Raw genomic sequence first — 21,211 nt, forward strand, 5'->3', positions numbered from 1 at the left:
ACCCAAACGGTGTGGCCGTATCGTTGGGATTTGACTTCAAAAAAATATAAAATTCTGTTTTTGGGGGCTTGGTATGGGCACATCGTTTGGACTAAGTCCCAAATGGTGTGGCCAAGTCGTTTGGGACTTAGTCCAAACGACCTAGCCAGGTCGTTTAAGTTTGGAGTTTTCGAATCCAACTTTTTTTGGAGCAATGACATACTTGTAATAATTTTTTTTTTAGATTTTTTGAAACTAATGACACAATTATAATAATTTTTTTTTTTTTTTTTGAGTCTGCCCAAAACAAATTGGACCCTATCTTCCTTATATATGGTAATTGAAACCGCGAGCCATGATAACACCAATAAGTTACTGCTCCCTATCCACAAAAGGCCCAATATTCAAACACATTCAATCCAGACTTGGATTGTAAATGGTCTCAAACTCGAAAGCAACAAAGATTAGTACTGTGACGTGCAGAATCCATGAAGAGCATCATCAAGGGCTTTTCTGTCATAATCAACAGTAGAAACACAGTTACGCAAAGGACCTTTCAGAAGTATTAGCCGTAATAGTCCACCAGATACATTCTTGTCAGCCTACATTGTCAAACGACTCAATCAACTACTAGAAGTTTCATTAAAGAAAAACACAGAGTTTGAGAGGTTGGACTGTTGATGGGTTTCATACAGCCATGTAAGAAGTGAACATCTCCAGTCATTTTGTTAGGTGGTAGGGTTGTGGGTAATTTGGCCGATCGTAGGATATTAAAGATACGCTCTACAGTTGACTTCGAAATCCATCCAAGATGATAGGACACGTTCACAGCCATGAGCTGCAAATAGAGAGTGACAAAATCAGGTGTAAATTTGCAGGGTGGTAATCAATTTTTTTCTGAAAAATTTGTAGGTGCAAATCCTTTTATCGGATATTATTGCTTCATTACAAGTATAAGAATGGGTTTCAATACATAAGGGTGTGCATACACGTTCATTCCCTGCAGACACAGGAGTAAAAACAAATTGAGTAGACTAGATATGGGTGCAGTACCATTCCAACTGCAACAGCTTCTCTGTGAAGCCACAGACCAGCACCGAGCCCAACTTCTAATGCCTAGAAAGGAATGAGATATATTAGAAACATGTAACCAACATGAAATATAATAACACCACAAGAAGATGCACAATCGTTGTGGGTGCCGATTGGCTCCACTGCAGGTATAGATAATTTAGTTAGAAATGATATCATACATCCAAATTTTCAATGACATATCTGCCCACAAGCATGAAGAAATCGCACAATGCATGCGGGTGCCAATTGCCCAACCAACCCCACCAAAAAAATGGCCACGATGAAACATGGAACAAATGACTAAATACTTTGTTAAAAAGACTACAGTATCATATATTCTCAATCTCAATCATGTGTTAGCCAACAAGCAAGACCAAACCGTCAGACTGAACCCAAGAGTACAGTTAATATTCATGTGTTCTTAAGCTTACCGAGGTTGTAAACACACCATAATACTGGCACATTATCTACACTAGAAAAACATGTCACATTGGAAATTTGGAATCGTTGAATGAGGTTACTAAGATGATCCATATATATTCTTAAAATTCAAAGCACAACTTAGGATTCCCCCATTGCGGTCCTTCAAAAGGAGGTAATTGATGCAAGTTCTGTAAAATCGTTTAGCAAGAAAAATAAACATATTTCTCTAAAAGATGCCTGCGATTATCAAAGAGATTTTTTTTAATTCACAAAGAGGTTATAATAAGAGATAAAGGCTTGAAGGACAAAGAATTTAGGGGATGATGGAGAAGAGTAGTGTGAAGAATAGAAGGTGAAAAGCCAAACAGAATGGGCATAAACCAAAGAGGATAGAAATCCTACAACTGGTAAATGTGATTCTATCTTTAACTATTTATAGTAGCAGCTTTGAGGTTGTAAAACATGCTGGGCACAAGATAAGGTCGGTTTTCTGAAACAGCTGGCAAGAATACCCTGTTAACTCTAAGTGGGAATCAGCCCATGTAGCACCTTATGTGCTGACCCTGTCCAGCAGCATGTGTTTAGGGACGTGTCACATGACACTCTGCTGACGTTTCTGACAAGAGAGGTAATTAGAGCTTCTGTGTCCCTCCAGACCAAAATCCCTGTTCTTATGTCTAGCTAAGGTGACGGATGGTTTAGATTATTGCCATGTAGGACAATTCGATGGGTATCCACATACCACAGTGTTGCAGATCATTAACATAATCGGTTAAACTGATGCCAGTGACTAAATATCCTAATTAATCGGCCTACACAGCTGATTCAAGTCAAAACTAACTCCCAAGTTAACTCGCCTCTCAAGCATTTTTCTTTATTCTGCTTTTACTTTATTTTTTCCATCCGTTAGTACATATTCAACTGACTAAAGCAAAAAAGTCTTAATCAAGACTGCAGTAGCACCTAGTGCTGTCAAAACAGCCCTCAAGCCCTCTGCCCGACCCGCCCCATGGGCTGAAAAAGCCCTCAAAACAAGGCCCGCATTGATTTGAGGGTAGGGCCGGCCCGACCCTCAAACATATGAGGGGAGGGTAAGGGCCTAGAGTTCAAACCTTAAGCCCGGCCCACAACCCGACCCTAATTAGGCCCTCATTCAAGCCCGCAGTAAGCCCTCATCTATAATTAACTTATTACTATATCAAAGTTTTGTTTTACTTAAAATACCCTTAGGGTTATAGTATCTACCCTTTTAGAAATTGGGTAAAGTCCACAACCATATTTTCATTTCATTTTAATTATATAGATTCGTTCATTTTCCTGATCCCTTATCAGAAAAAGGATGTCTCAATTTTCATAAGATATATAACAAGTTTATATTGTCTTAGGTCGATCTATAGGTGGTTCAGGTTCTTCGTTATTGATAGAATGGGTTCCCACTGGTCAGTCATGACAGTGGATGAGCCATAAACCACTTGAGACTTAGAATTATGTATTTGTTCCTCATTTTGTATGGTTGGATCCTAAACATTAAACATGTATTTGTAACCAGAAATCAATACTCTATTTTGGGTCTAAGTGTTTGTATTGTAGTATGGGATAAAATCAGTATTTCAATATTGAATGAAGACTGTTAGTCTACTCAAAAGATTACAATGAGAAAAAAAAGATCTCTAACCTGGCCCTCAGCCCGACTCTCTAACCCGGCCCTCAGCCCTCTATAATGGGCTGAAGGGCGGGTAAGGGCTTAATACATTTTCTATTGGCCCGTTTTGGCCCGGCCCTCAACACTAATGAGGGGCGGGCTAGCCCGGCCCTCAATTAGTGAGGGTTGTAAGTTTTGAGGGCCGGGCTGGCCCGGCCCGGCCCATTTGACAGCACTAGTAGCACCTCTCCTCTTTGCCAAATTAGCGCCCCTAATATTTCACTGTTGAGCAATAATCTATTGTCGATTGAAAGATAATAACTCCAATATGCATCTCAGCATCTGTAATTATTATTAAATAGTAAAATTGTAGTATGCATATTACTTGGAATGGAGGGAACAATCCTAGCAAGAATCGACCGATTAATCTCTGGCCAACTAGGCCTAGTCGCTACTTGCTCCTAGACCAACTATAACGATCAATTCCTAGTTACTTGGTTAGCATAAATGCCATAAAAGTATCAACCAGATAACAAAAGGTACGAAACTCACATGACTAAAGGTGTGACCCAAGTTTAGTGTTCCCTTCAGTCCATCTTCCTTCTCAAGTGATACAATTTCAGTTTTGATTTCGCAAGAACGTTTGATAGCATAAGGCATTGCACTAGGGTCCCTGTACATAAGAACGTGTCAGGTAGCTTAGTTGTAGAAGTTTGTAGGTGTTTTGACTACATAACAGGTTTCAAAACCCGCAAACAAGTCTTACCTATCAAAAAATTGAATTAAGAAACAAAGGTACTTGCAGATAAAATGATACTAAAGCACGAACCACAACAAAGATACGACAAAAAAGCAACCAGCAAAGCCATCAATCTAATTTGAATGTGAACACGTACGTAGGTAGCATTTTAAGAATGTATTATACAAGCACAATCTCAACTTTCATTTCTCAAAATGAGTACCAAACTTTACGAAAACCGTGAGACATGGGTAAGAGAATCTCAATACATATAGAAGAAGAGCATCCAACTTAAAACCAGTTGGTGACAAGTGAAAAGGCCCTAGAATTTATATATTTGATTGCAAGGCTTTAGACAACTGATATGGGATTATAATCTCAACACAAAACATGGAATCAGGTGGAAGACCGCTATTCTGGTTCCAATCCTTGTACAAAGAAACCAAATTATAGTCCCACCCTTAATGATGCAGGAGCAAGGATATAAATTCGCATATTGCTTATTTAGTTAAATTAGAAATAGCCCACAAGTTACATCACTGGTCCTTCCATGTGTCCATTGATTTGGCCAGTAGTAGGGCATTCCAATCATTTTACGCATCCCTATGCAACTTTAAAAGAGAAAATTGGGGAAATCCAGAGTATTCAGTTTATTTTTTACCAACTTTAAAACATGTTGAGTAACATCAGTTTAACATTGCATAACTTACTATTTCTAATAAAACTTGTCTTATTAGAGAGGAGTACGATTATACGCAATTGAGCTAAGAAGATGCATAATAATGCAATTCCAAAGAGGTGGTCATTTCAGTACCTTGCTAATAAAGCAGACACATTCTTTTCTTGCCACTCAAAATTTTTTGCATCCTTGATAATGCCATACTTTACGACTTCAGCAATTCCTGAAGTTAACTCTCTATTGGGCAATGTATTTAATGTGTCTGTATCTATGAGTACACATTGCGGCTGGTAGGAACTTTCATGTACATATCCCTTCGACGTAACATGTACAAAGTTTTTACCTCCAATAGGTAAATCCACCTAAAAAAACAACAACAAAAGTAAACATTCATCGAAAAATAATTGACGCTTGCATGGTTGCGACCACGAGAAATAGGTCTGGAAAAGGTGCAGGGTTTTGAAATGTATCCTCTTGGCCAGGTTTGGACCACAGAATAGACCCAAAGTCTAAAGCAAGTCAAATGCAGTTTTTAAAAAGTGTCTTGTTGTGTATGCACCCCGTTTCTCAGACTCAGAGGGCGGACTCTACTCAAAAATTGTTATTACATTCCTGTCCTACTGAAATTTCTGAGAACCCCATTACACCTGAAGGTGGCTTCTTATTGTCCTTTCCAACTCTCCTCCTATATACCATAAGAACACTCATTTGCCTTATTCTATCATCAATATACACTTCCCAACTCCCAATCTCTCCTCCTCCTAACTGTCACACCTCAACAAAGACATATTCGTAACCACCACCACTATTCCACCGCCATCTTGATCACCGGTGTTTGTGCATCAAAGCAAACAAGAAAGATTCAATTTGTTTAAATGAATTTGTGTGTAGTTTTACACCACATCAAACAAAATGCATAAAATTTGTTTAAATGGGTTTGTGTTTCACATCCAATCAATTAAAACAATTCGATTTGTTGAAATAGGTTTGTGTTTTAGAATCAAATCAAACAAAAAGGTTTGATTTATTGAAAAAGGGACATGAAAATTTTAAAATTAAACGATATTAATAGAGCTTTGAAACAGCTCCATTTGGTGCTTGATCGCCAAATATTTAATAACAATCCTCGGGTGCAATTGTCTAACTAGCCTGCGGTGACTAAGAGGGTGTTTGTTTAGTAGTTTGCCACTTATTGTAACTTGTATGTGGCGGACCACTTTTTTTGGGGTGTTTGTTTTTCAGCTACTAATAAGTGGTAGAATCTTATTTTGGTATATTTTGCTGCTTATAAATGCCAAAAGTGTAAGTAGGAAAACTTGACTTGTAAAAACTCATAAATAGTAAAAAAAACAAACAAGCCCTAGGTCTCGAAATTTAGTTGACCTTTCGACGCCATATTGCCAAAGTTTAGCTAAAGTTTCAGCACTTCGAAGCCAAATTGTGGTTGAAACTTCAACATTTTGTTGTCGTACTAGCTAAGTAGGTAACAGTGATGCAGCACCAAGTTTTAGTTGAAAGTTTGGCACCACTATGCCATATTTTTGTTAGTTGACTGCTAGTTACACACCGAAATCAAGTTGTTTCTCAAATGTTTAAGTTGAAATTACTTAACTTAAGCAATTTTAATAATGATAAAATCATAAAAGTGCTAATTAGTCATTCAGCAATTTTAGCTTCAGTTTTACCAATCCGTTTATCCAACCTAATGAACCTATCATTTGAAACAGTTTGCTTAGTTAAGTTCAGCCATGTCATTTCAATTTTATGAAGTACTACCTGAGAAAGAAGGATCCAAATAGGGAACCAGCTGAATTCTATCCAAACCGACCCATTCAACATTAGCAACAAGAAAATTAAAGATAGCAGTTGTGACATACCTGTGCCATTAAAGTAGTTGGAATATGAATGAAATTCGTGCCATGCCACAAACACCAACACAACACAAACCCACACAAATCACTAATTACACCACCCCCAAGAGCGACAATTGTTGAGGTAGGAGCCATTTAAAAAAAAAAGCCCTTCGAAAAATCTCATACAAGGAACGCTGTGACAAGAGGACATCAATTAACACTGTCAAAAAAAGACATAGTAGTGGGATTGGAATTAAGGTCTTGGCCCTTGTAAATAATTAGTCTGGCCCTTTGGTGGTGTGATATGACGGGTTGGCCTTTTTATCATTACAAAAAAACATTCAAGTTATTTATGATATAAATAACCCTCACTCTGCATCCCTGGTGAAAGGCCACAACAAAAAAAATATAGAACTACAAGAAAGGCTAAAGACTAAGGTTTGAACTTGGGCATGTCTCCAAAATTATATAAGGTAAATTGATTTATCTAACGTTTACATTAAAAACAGCTTTCATAAGAACCAATTGAAGACTTCAAAAGAGGTCTGTGATCACTAGGGGGAAATGTTTCTCGTGAGTTGTCAACCAGGGATGCAACTCAATATCGCTTCACAGTCAGGCAGATTTCGTTAAGTTGCACCCTTCTAGGAAGTTATCAAGATATTATACTGCAGTTCAAGGCCACTAACACCTACTGTTCTCAGGGTCCAGGCAGCAAAAGTAACTGGTCATTAAACACTTCATATTGTAACTAGTACTTCATTTAGTGAAAATTTGCCAAACTGATTTTTCTTTCTCATACAATCTGCAGTATGTGCTAGGCTGCTACCTTTCTACCGTTTCTACTACCGACATGCACTTTCAACTAGATCTCACAAATGGTTCTCGTGGTAGGGGAGCGCCAATACACAATCAGTCATTAGTTCTTCCTGTAATTCACTGTTTTAGGTTTTGAACTTTCACGTGGGATGCACATGAGGATATTTGGGCCATTATGAAAATACTTGACAGTTTCGAATCTTTTAACCAAAATAGACCAGTCCAAAATATTGCATTGTTTACAAGAACCGAAACCTAAAATCTATTAGATAATCTAAATTGTTTACCTGGTTCTTGTGCTCCTCACCATCTGGGAAAATTAAAGTCTCAACTATAATATTTGAATTTTCATGAGTCAAGGCATTAATAACTTTGTCAAGGTATAACGGTGCAACAGTGGTGTTAGTCACAACCAGAACTTTCTCCCCGGGAAGATGCCTGACAAAACAATAAACAACAAGTCAGATCATCCCAACCAGAATTCAACCATTTCCATTTGAAGTATGTAAATAAAAGTGCATTAAGAAAGTTACAGACAAACAATAAGATAGTAGGACCAATATAAACTTTAAGTGAGTTAAAACCCTAAGTGATTTAGAGTTAAAAAAATTTGTCGAAATGATTTGGATTTACAATAAGTCAAAAGGGAACTTTTGAGAAAAAAGACTAAGATATTAAGTTGGCATGATTTTCCATTTTGGAAAATGCCATTTTGTTCTCTTCTTCCTATAATAAACACACTCTCACCTTACCATGAAGTCTTTGCAACAGATGTTAAATTTCCTTGTCCATCTTTCTTGGTTCAAAATTCACTTATATTGAGATGAATCCTTAAGTGATGCGCCAATATTTCATAAATAAATAAACAAATCCTCAAATAAAATGTTGCTTTCTATGAGGAACAAATATAGTTTTTGGATCAAAGATTATGTTACCATCGTCCATGTGTCTTGATATTATAACTTCCTCTCTTTTTCCTCCTAGCTATCACCTCACACCAAGCAGCTGTTGGAACAACTAATAAGTAGCCTTGTCCATCCTGAACAAAGATTCTTCTCATCTCCCTTTCATAAACACTCACTCTCCTCCATATATATATATATTTTTAATTTTGGAAGTGTTTTTTTGCATGTTGCCTCCACAATGGACGCATCATGCATTTTTAATTAACAACTTATGTAAGGAACCGAAACGAAATAGGACATGACTGTCCGATTTTTTGAAAACTGCAAAAAATCGTGGTGTGAAGGGCCACGAAATGCCAAACCACTCCGTTGCCAGTGCCTACATCACTACATCAGCATGGCACTAGAAAAGTTGAGAATAAACTTTGTTTTGAGGTCAGTCGATAAACAACATGCACATAATTAGCAAAGAGAGGGGCTTGACTCTGTAACAAGTTTATTCTCAATGACATGTTCTATATGGAAGTAAAAAAAACACAGTAAAGAATGAAAAATAGTATTAGTACCGGTGGAGAAGCTGAGGCTGATTGAGAAGTCCAGGTCCGACATAGATGGGATAGCTATGTGTTTCCAAATTGACATCAATTGTTGAATGCTGAGGAGTTGAACTCAAACACACGTGAGATTGAGATTGAGATTGAGGTTGATCCAAACGAAACGTCGTTTTTACTACGTAAGGAAAGGATGCCACAATTTTCTGATCGAGAGATCAATTTTAGTATTGTAGAATTAACTGAAAATCGAAGAGGCTGAGTGCCGCAAAAAGCCATTATTCCCAACTCTATTAGGGCATCTCCAATGGAGAGTGTAAATCTCCACCTCCACATAGGTTCCATGTAGGCGCCACTAGGATTTTACACTCTTATTTTTAAAGTAATAAAGATACACCTCATGGCTCTTCCAAGGGTTGGAAATAAGAGTAAAACGACAGACGTTAACCGTTGCAAGTTTGCAAAAATAAAATTTAAATAGAAAATCGCACGGTCACTTCAACTATCGTCCGTATTCAAAAATTTGAAAACAAACGTAGCGACGGTCATGGCCCGTCGCAAATGAAATATTTTAACTTCCCACGTCTGTTGAAGTGACGTCCGGACTTAAAAAACCCACAAACGACATTTAAAGCTACGTCCGTGTTTCTTATTAGCTAATAACATGAGAGGGGAATTTCCACCAAATTTTAACAACTAATAGCTATTGTATACGGTTTACCCCCTCCATTGGAAGGAGTTTTTTCAAAATAGGAGTGTAAATTTCACACATTATACGCTTTACACTCTCCATTGGAGATGCCCTTACTAATTACGAAAAATTATGATATAATTGTTTACAAAATATTTGAACCCGTCCTACGAACGGCGGGTTGCGTTACATATTCTTGTTTACAAAATATTATTTATAATTGTTTCGTTAATAAATAATCATTAACATAATCTTTTTGAAACTTTTTTTTTTTTTTAATATGCAATGTAATTTAATTGAAATAACATGTTCAGAGATCAATATTTTCATGCTACACATCGATAGATATTGTTATTGTCACCATAGATAGGTCCAGTCACGCTAATTGTGGCAAAGTCACGTTTAATGTGTAACACAAGTCCATATATATATATATAATAAAACAGCTTGGTCTTTAAGCTCTTTGTGTGAAGCCTACATCGGACGGCTAACAGTTAATACAGTCAGTACATCTGACGGCTCATAGATAGTTAATATATATATTAAATTATATCTCATATCTTCATTCCGATATATATCCACAGGATTATATCTCATATCTTCATTCGGATATATATCATAAAAAACAACATCCTAGAATCTTAGGATAATAGAGTCCTAGAGAAAATCTAGGTAATATATTAATACTTGAAATAGAGAGTCGGAAGAGTCCTAGGATAATAGAGAGTCCCAGGAAATAGAGAGTATATATATTCATGGAGAGTCATTCTATGATGTAAAGAATATTGGTAATCAGTGATTAGTGGTTGCACTTTATTTTCTACGGTTTTCTGTTCACACTGTTATTGTGACAATTCAATGATGTGGGATATATTTTAACATCTTGAAGATGACCTTTTTTGTCTTTTATTCCAATGTCAGGCGGCAGGTGTAAAGAGGCTTCTCTTATGTGGTGTAGGGTGCCAAGTGTAAGGCTATGGGTTATGTTCTCAACATTCCTTTCCATGTTCAAATTTTCGTGTTACAAACTTCACAATTTTAATGCATGGTTTCTTTATGACTGCAGCACTAAGAGCAGTAGAGCAACATTTAAACTTGGAAAAACTATACGTTCTTGGAACCAACTGTGGTAATGAAAATTATTTTTTAGTTTTTACCATTCTCTTTATCTCAGGTCTCTTTCAACCTGAAAAATCTGAGTATGTAAATATGCAATTTAGTAGTATCTCAGACGCATACATCTTTTTAAGAGATGATCAAAGCGTTTTCAGTTGTGTTGAAGCTCAGGATCATCGGGAATCCTTAAAAAATACATAACCTTTAGTTCAATACTAAGACCTTTTTTTGTTAGTGGACAATGGTACCCGTGAGGGACTAGAGAAGTTCTGAAGGCTGCCAAAGAAGATGAGCGTAAACGGTTCTCGCATTATGAGTTTATGCAAGATTACAAGGTCAGAATATATTTGAGTTTTTCCTTTAATTTCAGTATTTGTTGCTTATGACATCTAGCAGTCTTTGATCCCTTCACCATGATGTATAGAAAAAGACGATATCATGCAACTGCCCTTTTATGCTTTTAATTGACATCCATTTTATAGGTCCACTTGAAGCATTTGGATGAACACACCGAAGAGGTGCTTTTAAAGACAAACTGCTCAAATGTAACCTTGCAGGAATAGCTTTTACCGTTGTTGGAGTAGCTTTAGTGGCGAACTGCAGCAATTATTATTGCAATCCGTATAAAACGATCAAGAGAATATAAAATGCACAACGTGGAAGGTGATGGGAATTCGTTACGGTCAAGATAACGTATGGTAGGTGTTCCAAACCATTTTGCTATTATAAATACTTTACATCGCATACATTTTTCTGGTTGAATTATCAGTATGGTTCTTAGATGGTTAGTTAATACCATTTACCGCTTCACCGAAAGCCCGATAAGTCTAAGTTTTTTTTGGAACATGACCTTGATTCTCAGTATCATTCTATAACCTAATGTTTTGGTATATTACAAAGTTCGAAGTGGGAAGCAATTGATAATTGATACTCGGTTCATCTTGTTTCATGTCATCTTTTCTACTTACAATATAATTATGAGAAGGCTTCCATCCATTTACCGTTTGACCTTCTTTTCTCAGCAGTAAATACCTATTACAAAATATTATAGATGTTCTCTTTACATTTGCTTCTCCGGTTTATTACAGATTATGCCTTTGACATTCCGAAGATATTCAAAAACTTGCCTAATATGTCTCCTCCCATGCTTGCTCGAGGAGTCGACCCTCTGTTCGCCATGGCATTTTGGAAACTTCGAATAAAAGAGTATGTTTTACAAGGAGATCCAGAAACCCGGTGGATCGCTAAAACTTATACCGTTGCAGAGTTGCAATCGGCTACAAATAGTTTCAAATGAGGATCACCTTCTTGCAGAGGGATCTTTCGGTTACGTTTTCAAATCGGGGTTTCCGGATGCCCAAGTATGATCGACGACTAAACTTATTGTAAATAAGTAACATATTTTTCAAGTAAAAAGCGTGATAATTAAGCAAGCTCTTTCTGTGGTTTTCATAACAGATTTTAGCTGTAAAGAATATCAATACAGTAGTAGCACTATCTATCCATGAAGAGGAACAATTCTTGGATGTGATTTAGAATCAAGCACATTTAAACTTAAAAGTGTACAATGAAGGCAGAATATTGCATGGACGTAGTTCTGGACGTCAGAGAATATGAGGTTAAAGGAAAAATATGAATTAAGTGTCGATGAATTTACACACACTATAAATGGAAGCTAAGAATAAAGTTTCATGCTAAAGATCGTATGAATACTCTAAGAACAATACAATGTTGAAGGCAGAATATTGCATCGACGTAGTTCTGGACGTCAGAGAATCTGAGGTTAAAGGAAAAATATGAATTAAGTGTGAATGAATTTACACACACTATAAATGGAAGCTAAGAATAAAGTTACATACTAAAGATCATATGAATACTCTGAGAACAATACAATGTTGCAGTGTGCTTCAAAGGGATTGTAATTACATAGGAGATATTGAATGCTTAAGAAAAGCTCTGTGGAAATAGAGGGGCAGAGTACGCCTTGCATATGCATATCCTACCAACTTGATAGAAGCTCGCGTCCCGCTATCACATTCAAATTGCATCTTGCAATGATAGGTGAGTTTCAATTAGATCATTTGTAGTTCATCGGATGCATTTTCGTACATAAAAGAGCCTTTAACAATCACAACTATATCAGCTCAAATTGCCGTGGTACCACTTGGACATTTAATGGCTTCAACAATCACTAAACACATGTATTCTTCAAGCCTATATCACCATTCATTTAATTATGACATAGTACAACAATCCTTATCTATAATACAAAACAACTCAGTTTTTAAGCAAAATTATAAGGGCTTAAGTGGTGGTCCTGATTTTCTCGGGATCTATGCTAATACTTGAAGAGTCCTATTTACCTAATACTAAAGAGTGCTTAAAGAGTCCTATTTACCTAATATTCTAAAATAGACAAAAACCTCCAAAACCTATTTACCTAATACTAAAGTGTCTGCTTGAAGAGTCCTATTTACCTAATACTCTAAAATAGGTAAAAACATCCAAATTATATTAAACCTCCAAAACCCGACTAAAAACCTCCAAAACCCCTTTTTTTCATGCAAACTCCTATTTTTTTCAGGCAAACATGTGTAGTTATTTCACATATTAAATTATATAATTGTTTCATTGTTTAAATACCTCTATAGTTTCTCCTACCGTTTTAGAAATGTATATAAATTGAATATGGATTACACAAGAAATGAACAGTTAAAGTTGTCTATGTACACTCCGTTTCTGGATGAACAAATTGTTCTCAATATATATACTCGGCTAAGATGATTTTCTAAGGCATATTCAGTTAAGGGTATCACAATGACACTACCAAGTTCAATTTAAATGTCAAAGAAAAAAAAAATGATAACTCTACTGTAACAGTTAAATTTACGTGTATTCATTTAATTATGACTCAAGTGGCGTAGCCACGGGTTAAATTCTAGTATATATATATGTACGGTTTGTCTAGAGTGCCACTCTAAATCTGCCACTCTTATCTCATTCTTCTCCTCAGCCGTCGGATCTCGCCCTCAAGATCTGAAGATCTAATTCACTGATAAAACAGACATTTCAAAATTTCGCGTTATGTCAAAATAAAAAAAAACGAAAATCACAAAAACAACGAAATTGGGTTTTCTCTCTCTCTCTCTCTCCCAAAATTCATAACCCAGAGGCTGATCAAACCATCCTGCTGATCCAGAGAGGTCATGGTGGTGGTGGGTTTCGTGACGAAGGCCCTCCTTCTAAAGTAGTTGGTACAATTTTTTCCCAACTCTCTCTATTTACTACTCTATTTGATTGCTTGCTTCCTTTGCGGAAAACCATATAAAACTCTAAAAATGTATCTTTTAAGTGGTAAAGCAATCTGAATATAAGATAGGTCCAGTTTTAATTGTTAGTTAACAATCATGAGAAAGAAATGGGTTGTTTCTATACTTTAATGAGCTTAATGCGAACCCTTTGTTGTTTATCGAGGTTAGTATATTGCATTGTTGTGCATATATGTTTTTCCTTGGGACAATTTGAAAGTTCTTGCTGAAATGTTGAACTTGTACAATGAAATTAGTAGACCTCAAGTATTAAACATGACTTAATTTGCAGGTGTGGCCATTGGTCTTTGGTTGGCAAGCTATTATTGTCGCCTATGTAAATATTGGGTGCTATTACCTCGTGGGATTGGCAATTGGTGCTATTTTGGGCTTCAAATTCCATCTTGGCTTGGAGGTTAATAAACAGACCGATATTTTTTTTTTTTTAAAAGTCGGGTGTTTTGAACTCTGTCGTATTCTTCATGCCGTATTCTATCAGAGTTTTGAACTCTGTCAGAGTTTTAACTAGCATATTCGGTGAACTCTGTCAGAGTTTTGAATTTGTCGAGAGTTAGCATATTTGTGAACTCTGTCAGAGTTCGTTGAACTAGCATATTTTGTTTAACTTTTGTTTGTTCATTTGTTTTTTAATGTTATTGGTTTAGGGTTCCATAGTTATTACATATTCAGGTGATTTTACATTTGCATATTTTGATATTTTTAATTTTTTAATTTTTTCCTTCTCTGATTGAAATTCGATCTATAAATGAGGTGCCCTTATTGTGGAAGCTCAGTTCTTAATAGAGTCTCGAATACCCAAATGAATCTGACGATCTTTACGTGTTTGCAAAAAAAAAAAAATGACAAACGTTTGCCTAAGGATAAGAAATGTAGGTATTTTAAGTGGGTGGATGAAGAAAATAATTGTGGAAGCTCGTCGTCGTTGAATATAAATGAGAGTCGAGCTCCCACATTTTCCCTAACCGAGAGTCGAGCTTCTATTTGCACAAGGAGGATAACGACCGATTCGGAAATTCACTCAATCGGAATGTTAATATTTAAGTTGTTGTTGGTCCGTTTTCTTCTCTTAGCGGTTTTGTGTATTATCAAGTGGTCGGGTTAAGGTGTTATTGGCTTAAGTTGCTTTGGATGTCGTGGTGGCGTTGTCGATGATGAGTTATCCTAAGTTGCTTTGGATGTAGCTTCACAATAATTGCTTTGGATTACAGTTATGTGCAAAAATTCTGATTATGTTTTCAGTAGGAAGGTCTTCTTGCATTGGTACAATGGCGAAGGAATGAATGAGATGGAATTTATCGAGGCTGAAGTATCAACAATATCAAGATGCGATTGTTGAAGAAGAAGTAGATTATGAAGACGATCGCTAAAGTTTTTCATGAAAAAATTGTGCTCAAATTCCAATTGTGCTTGATTATAAATAAGGTTGATGAAATGAAGTTTTTCATGTATTTGTCTTGTGGTCTGTACTTATTTATACTTTCGGGGAGTGAGAAATAGAAATTTCATATATTATGAATTTCATGTATCAACTGTGCCTTCAAGATAAAACTATAAGCGGTTACCGAACTATAAGTGGCTTATTTAGTTATTTTCACTCTTTTGGCTTGTCTTCAGGTATTTGTGAGGCAACTCAATTTTCTGGGCAAAGTTGTGAGGCAAAAGGAATCAAAGAGTGTATAAATTGGTTCTAGCTATTGCTATCGCACCTTGAATCCTACCCTCGCTATTAATTACACTCCCTTCCACAAGACTTGGCATCCCCTGGGAATAAATCGTTCAACATGATCAGAAAACAAAGTTCTCTTAACTATTTTAACTAACAAAATGCAAATAACAATCACAGCTAAGTCAAATATTTTGCAAAATGGAAAGAAACCGAAAAACTAATCGACCTTGGGGATAACTTATTTTCCCCTTGGAATGGATTCCAATAATTTGATTGCTCAATGTATGTTACAAAACTATCAAACACCTAACAATCAAATGTGTCTGTTTGGACTTTGTCCCAAACGGCCAAGCCGTTTGGCCTTAGTACCAAACGGTGTGGCCATGCAGTTTGGGACTAAGTCCAAACGGTGTGGCCATGCAGTTTGGGGACTAAGTCCAAACGGTGTGGCCATGCCGTTGGCCTTAGTACCAAACGGTGTGGCTATGCAGTTTGGGACTAAGTCCAAACGGTGTGGCCATGCCGTTTTGGGACAAAGTCCAAACGACAACCATTTTTGCAAGTTCAAATCCAAGCGATATGGCCACACCGTTTGGACTTAGTCCAACGGCATGGCCACACCGTTTTGGCCTTAGTACCAAATCAAAAATGGCCATGCCGTTTGGGACTAAGTCCAAACGGTGTGGCCATGCCGTTTGGGACAAAGTCCAACAGACACGCCATATTTTTGCAAGTTCAAAGTCAAGCGGCATGGCCACACCGTTTGGCCTTAGTCTCAAACGGTGTGGCCATGCCGTTTGGAACTAAGTCCAAACGGTGTGGCCATGCCGTTGGACTTTGAACTTGCAAAAAATGGCGTGTCTGTTTGAACTTTGTCCCAACGGCATGGCCACACCGTTTGGACTTAGTCCCAAACGGCATGGCCATACCGCTTGGTACTAAGGCCAAACAGCATGGCCATGCCGTTTGGGACTAAGTCCAAACGGTGTGGCCATGCCGCTTGGCCTTAGTACCAAACAAACGGTATGGCCATGCGTTTGGGACTAAGTCCAAACGGTGTGGCGGAAAGGACCAACGGGTAAAGAAAACTGAAGGGAAGTGAAGAAATTGTACAATTTGTGAATATCCAAGATAAATAACATTGTCAACTAAGTTGGTCTCAAACGTGTGCATATGGATTGTAAAAATACGTGTTTTCAACGGTCGAACTTGGCAAAATGCAATTTTTGAGCATGGTTTCTCGTCTCAGTATCTCCGAGTTTTGAATCAAACGAAACATATAAAATGGCAGTTCCCCACGGAACTATATTCCTACAAATCAAACACATCCTAAGATTATTCAATTCGGACTTGGCCAATGGGCATTCATGTACATCCTTCAAATTTTATTACACGCACTATTTGGTAGTTCGCGAAGTGTACACCGGAATCACAATCCCTCGTGAACGTAAGTGGCCATCAATGACATTATATCATTTCGGGCGGTGCGGTTCAATTTGTATTTGCTTGGCTTAATGAAACCGAAGAGCTTTAAGTTGACTAAATTTAAGTTAAGAATTATGGTTAGCTACTATATCACAATAGACAAATGTCATGTTAAAATCACCATTACATCCCAAAATGCAATCCGTTTCAATATGCTCGGAGACGAGAATGCTCCAATAGAATACATAATATGCCCGGAGACGTAATCCTTCAATAGAATACATAATATGCGGGGGACGAGAATGCTTCAATAGAGTACATAAACAATCTGCGTCCTCGAATCCAAACCAATTTATTTTTCAAAGCTGAACAAAGGTAAGGTACAAATCTCCAACAAATGCACCCTAGTTACATTGATTTAGTCAGCTGCCTGAAAAGCTCTTGCAAATACCTCAGGGGGTTGGCCGCCACTGAGCTTGTTTTTTCCATTGATCTGTCAGAAGAATCGTCTTAGTAAGGCAAAAAAAAATCCATAATATCAACAGAAGGAAAATTTTCTTTTACTTCTTAGTGAGAATAATGATGAGATGGAGCACATACCACATAGTATGGAACGCCTGTTATGTGGTCGGAGTACTTCTCAAGTTCAGCGTAAACCTTCAGATAACCACCAAGAAGAATGTCAGTTTTAAAAAGAAAATAATAAGTGTAAATGTAAGAAAAAACCTATTTGTTTATGGAGAATAGACGTCTTGGACTCCCTTATTAGGGTCATCAAGAAACTCCGCTGCTCCTTCTATTCCAACCTTTTTAGTAGCTTCTACAAGAAACTCCCTGCATCAGTTACAAAGAGTCACACTGTTAATATTTCTAAAATAAAAACTGCAAACCATTGTCGGGCTATGATCACAGAATGAGCACTTGTCTCCTATATACTTCCCCTGGGTGAAATAGCCGAGGTGCAACTCCTCCACAAGAGCATTTTGCTTATCGTGAACCCCCGATGCCCCGCAAATGTTATGAGTCCTGTGGTTATCTAAAGTGTTTCCCTACATATTTAAGCATATCGGTCAATGTTAATTTAGCAACAGTTTCTTGATTCATCTATTTGTAACGATTGGAATTAAAGTTTGATTCAAGCTTTACGTGAGCCCATCCACATCATAGTCAAGACCATGACCACGGAACACCTACATGATTCAAAACCTCATTAACACCAAATGCATTGGACCAAAGAAACACACAAATATATATAGATAAAAAGAACGGAAGAAAAACCTCAGCCATTCGAGCTTTTATTCTTTTCAGATTGAGGTCCAAATTTCTCCCTCAGAATGAACTTTCTTAACAACACCTTCTTTTGGAGTTGAAGGATTCAGAAATAAGGGTGCCACCGACTGTAAAATATAGTCTCGTTATCTGTAGAAATGTAACTAACCTGTAAAATATAGTCTAGTTATCCATTGAAATGTAACTAAGTAAAAATAAAGATACAACAATGAGATCGAAGCAAAGTGAAGGGAAGGAAACCTCAAAATCAAACCGATCATTTGATGAGGCTATAGCCTTGTCTAGATTCTACCATCGCTAGTAAGCTAATGAACAAAGAGGACTTTATCAGCAAAGACATAAGGCACTACACAAGTGTGAAGGAGGTCATAAAGGACATGTACCAAGGGGAGAAAGAATATATCGATTCGACTAAATAGTTAACTGGGACGCTTTGGCTAAAATCGGATTGAGTGTTCAAATTTATACATTAAAGGAAATTAAATGAATGAAATGCTAAACTAAATTATGGTTCACAACTTTACATATTCATCATGATACAACATAAAAATAGAAGGAATTGAACCCCTTAATGTGGACTTTGAACTTGCAAAAATATGGCGTGTCCCTCGTTCAACATATTGATAAGTAGAAAACTAGTAGCATTTGCAGTGGATTGCAGAACACCAAGCACTATGTGAAACTGAAATATTAGATCTAAACAACCCATAAACTACTAAGATTAGATCAGATCAAAGCATGATTATCATAAAAATGAAACAAACAATAATAATAAATCTTATGAAAATAAAAAGAGTGAAAGAGATTCTGAAATATGTAAAGCGTTAGCATGCACCATGATTTTGGGTTATTTGATTTTGGGTTTCGATTTTTGAAGAGGCAAATTTGTGAATCAAACTCGAAATCAATTCGTGAATCAATTTGTGGGTTTCGAAATTTTGGGTTTGATTTTGGATTATGAATGATAGCTATTGTTGATTTTGGGTTTCGATTTTTGAAGATTTTTCAGAGTGAGAGGAGAGTGAGAGAGAGAGAGAGAGAGAGAGAGAGTTGGTTTTTCTTTGGAGATTGAGAAACGAAATTTGGGAGAGAAACACTATAATTACCATTATACCCTTTATTTGAATTAGATTTGATGATGATCTCATAAACAGATCGGCCGGACCGTGAAGTGTGAGATAAGAGTGTCACTATAAGAGTGGCACTCTAGACAAACCGATATATATATATATATATATATATATATATATATATATATATATATATATATATATATATATATATATATATATATATATATATATATATATATATATATATATATATATATATATATATATATATATATATACTGGATCTCTGTTGTTGAATACCACGTGTCTTCTATTACAATAGAATTTTGTTGATGTTTGACATTTGTGATAATGAGATAAGTGAAGGAAATTGTAGAATTAAACAACTAATTAAAGAGACAACACACAAAAATTTATAGTGGTTCGGTGCCAATGCGGCAACCTACGTCCACGAAAGAAGAAATGTTTTGCTTGATTGATTTTGATTTGTGTTACAGAGGTGTTTATATAGCACAACATGAGTGTATATTCATGTATCTTGTTTCTAAAAGGATTGGAGACTTTCCTTTATAGAAAATATACGAATCTATCAAACCTCTATCAAAACTGACTCGAGCGCGACCCGCGCTCATATTAGTCTTGCTCAAGGCGCGACCCGCGCTCTTGTCTTGACGAACCTCCAGATGATTGAGTGCTCCGCCCTCGACTTTGCCTAGCCAAGGGCGCAACCCGCGTCTTCTCTTGCTTCTCCCACACTCCCCCTCAAATTGGTGCTAAGATATCCAGCGAACCCAACTTGGAGAGAATATCATGGAACTTGGAAGCTGGAAGTCCCTTGGTAAAAATGTCTACAAGCTGTTGGCCACTTCGAACAAAGAAGGTAGTGACAATGTTAGACTATACTTTTTCACGTACAAAATGACAATCAACTTCAATACGTTTAGTTATCTCATGAAACACCGGATTTGCAGCAATATACATAGCAGCTTGATTATCACAGTAAAGTGTAGTTGGCAGATGCAACCCAAAACACAAATCCTTCAGAAGAGCGCGAAGCCATATGATTTCACTGATGGTGGAAGCCATAGCCCTATACTCAGCTTCTGCACTAGAACGAGCCACTACATTATGTTCTTACTCTTCCAAGTGACTAAATCACCTCCCACAAAGGTACAATAACCAGAAGTAGACCTCCGATCAACTGGACATTCTGCCCAATCAGCATCTGTATAAGCAATAATAGATGTATGCCCATTTTTCCGCATCCAAATACCTCTGCCTGGTGACCCTTTCAGATACTGCAGTATTCTAGAAACTGCATTCATATGTAGAGTCCTTGGAACATGCATAAAACGACTAATCAAGCTTACTATATAAGAAATATCTAGTCGGGCAATAGTTAAATATATTAGTTTACCAACTAATTGTTGATACTGACCAATGTCAGTAAGAAGATCACTGGTGTTGTCCAACTTGGCTCCACTGTCAGTTGGAGAATCAGATGGTTTTACCCCAGCTTTCCTGCTTCACTCAAAAGATCTAACACATACTTTCTTTGATTTAGAAATATATCTCTTTTTGAATAAGCAATTTCGATCCCAAGAAAGTACTTCATAACACCCAGATCCTTGATGGCAAATTTCTTGTGCAGTAACTCCTTGAGCTTAGAAATTTCGATATGGTCATCACCTGTGATAACTATGTCATCAACATAAATAAGAACAATAACCAAGCCTGGCCTGCTAGATTTAACAAATAAGGAAGGATCAGCATCACTTCGCTTAAGGCCGGTCATAGCTAGAACAAAACTGAGCTTGGCATACCACGCTCGTGGAGATTGTTTAAGTCCATAGATAGCCTTTTTTAACTTGCATACTAATCCAACCTTAGTCTCTTACGGATGTCCAGGTGGGATCCTCATATACATTTCTTCTTTAAGATCTCTCCGTATAAGAAT

General features: G+C 36.9%; 1 pseudogene across 1 annotated transcript; it reads right to left on the reverse strand.

The window, feature by feature from the left end:
- Positions 1 to 274: 274 nt before the first annotated feature.
- Positions 275 to 8,879, reverse strand: LOC147501388 (3-dehydroquinate synthase, chloroplastic-like; annotated as a pseudogene). The gene is made up of 8 exons (XR_015220870.1): positions 8,680 to 8,879; positions 7,496 to 7,646; positions 6,414 to 6,583; positions 4,672 to 4,898; positions 3,671 to 3,791; positions 1,033 to 1,095; positions 673 to 817; positions 275 to 581 (listed from the first exon to the last, which is right to left on the reverse strand). The product of XR_015220870.1 is annotated as a 3-dehydroquinate synthase, chloroplastic-like (transcript).
- Positions 8,880 to 21,211: the final 12,332 nt, after the last annotated feature.

This window comes from Coptis chinensis, chromosome 4, assembly GCF_015680905.1.
Source record: "Coptis chinensis isolate HL-2020 chromosome 4, ASM1568090v1, whole genome shotgun sequence".
NCBI lineage: Eukaryota > Viridiplantae > Streptophyta > Magnoliopsida > Ranunculales > Ranunculaceae > Coptis > Coptis chinensis.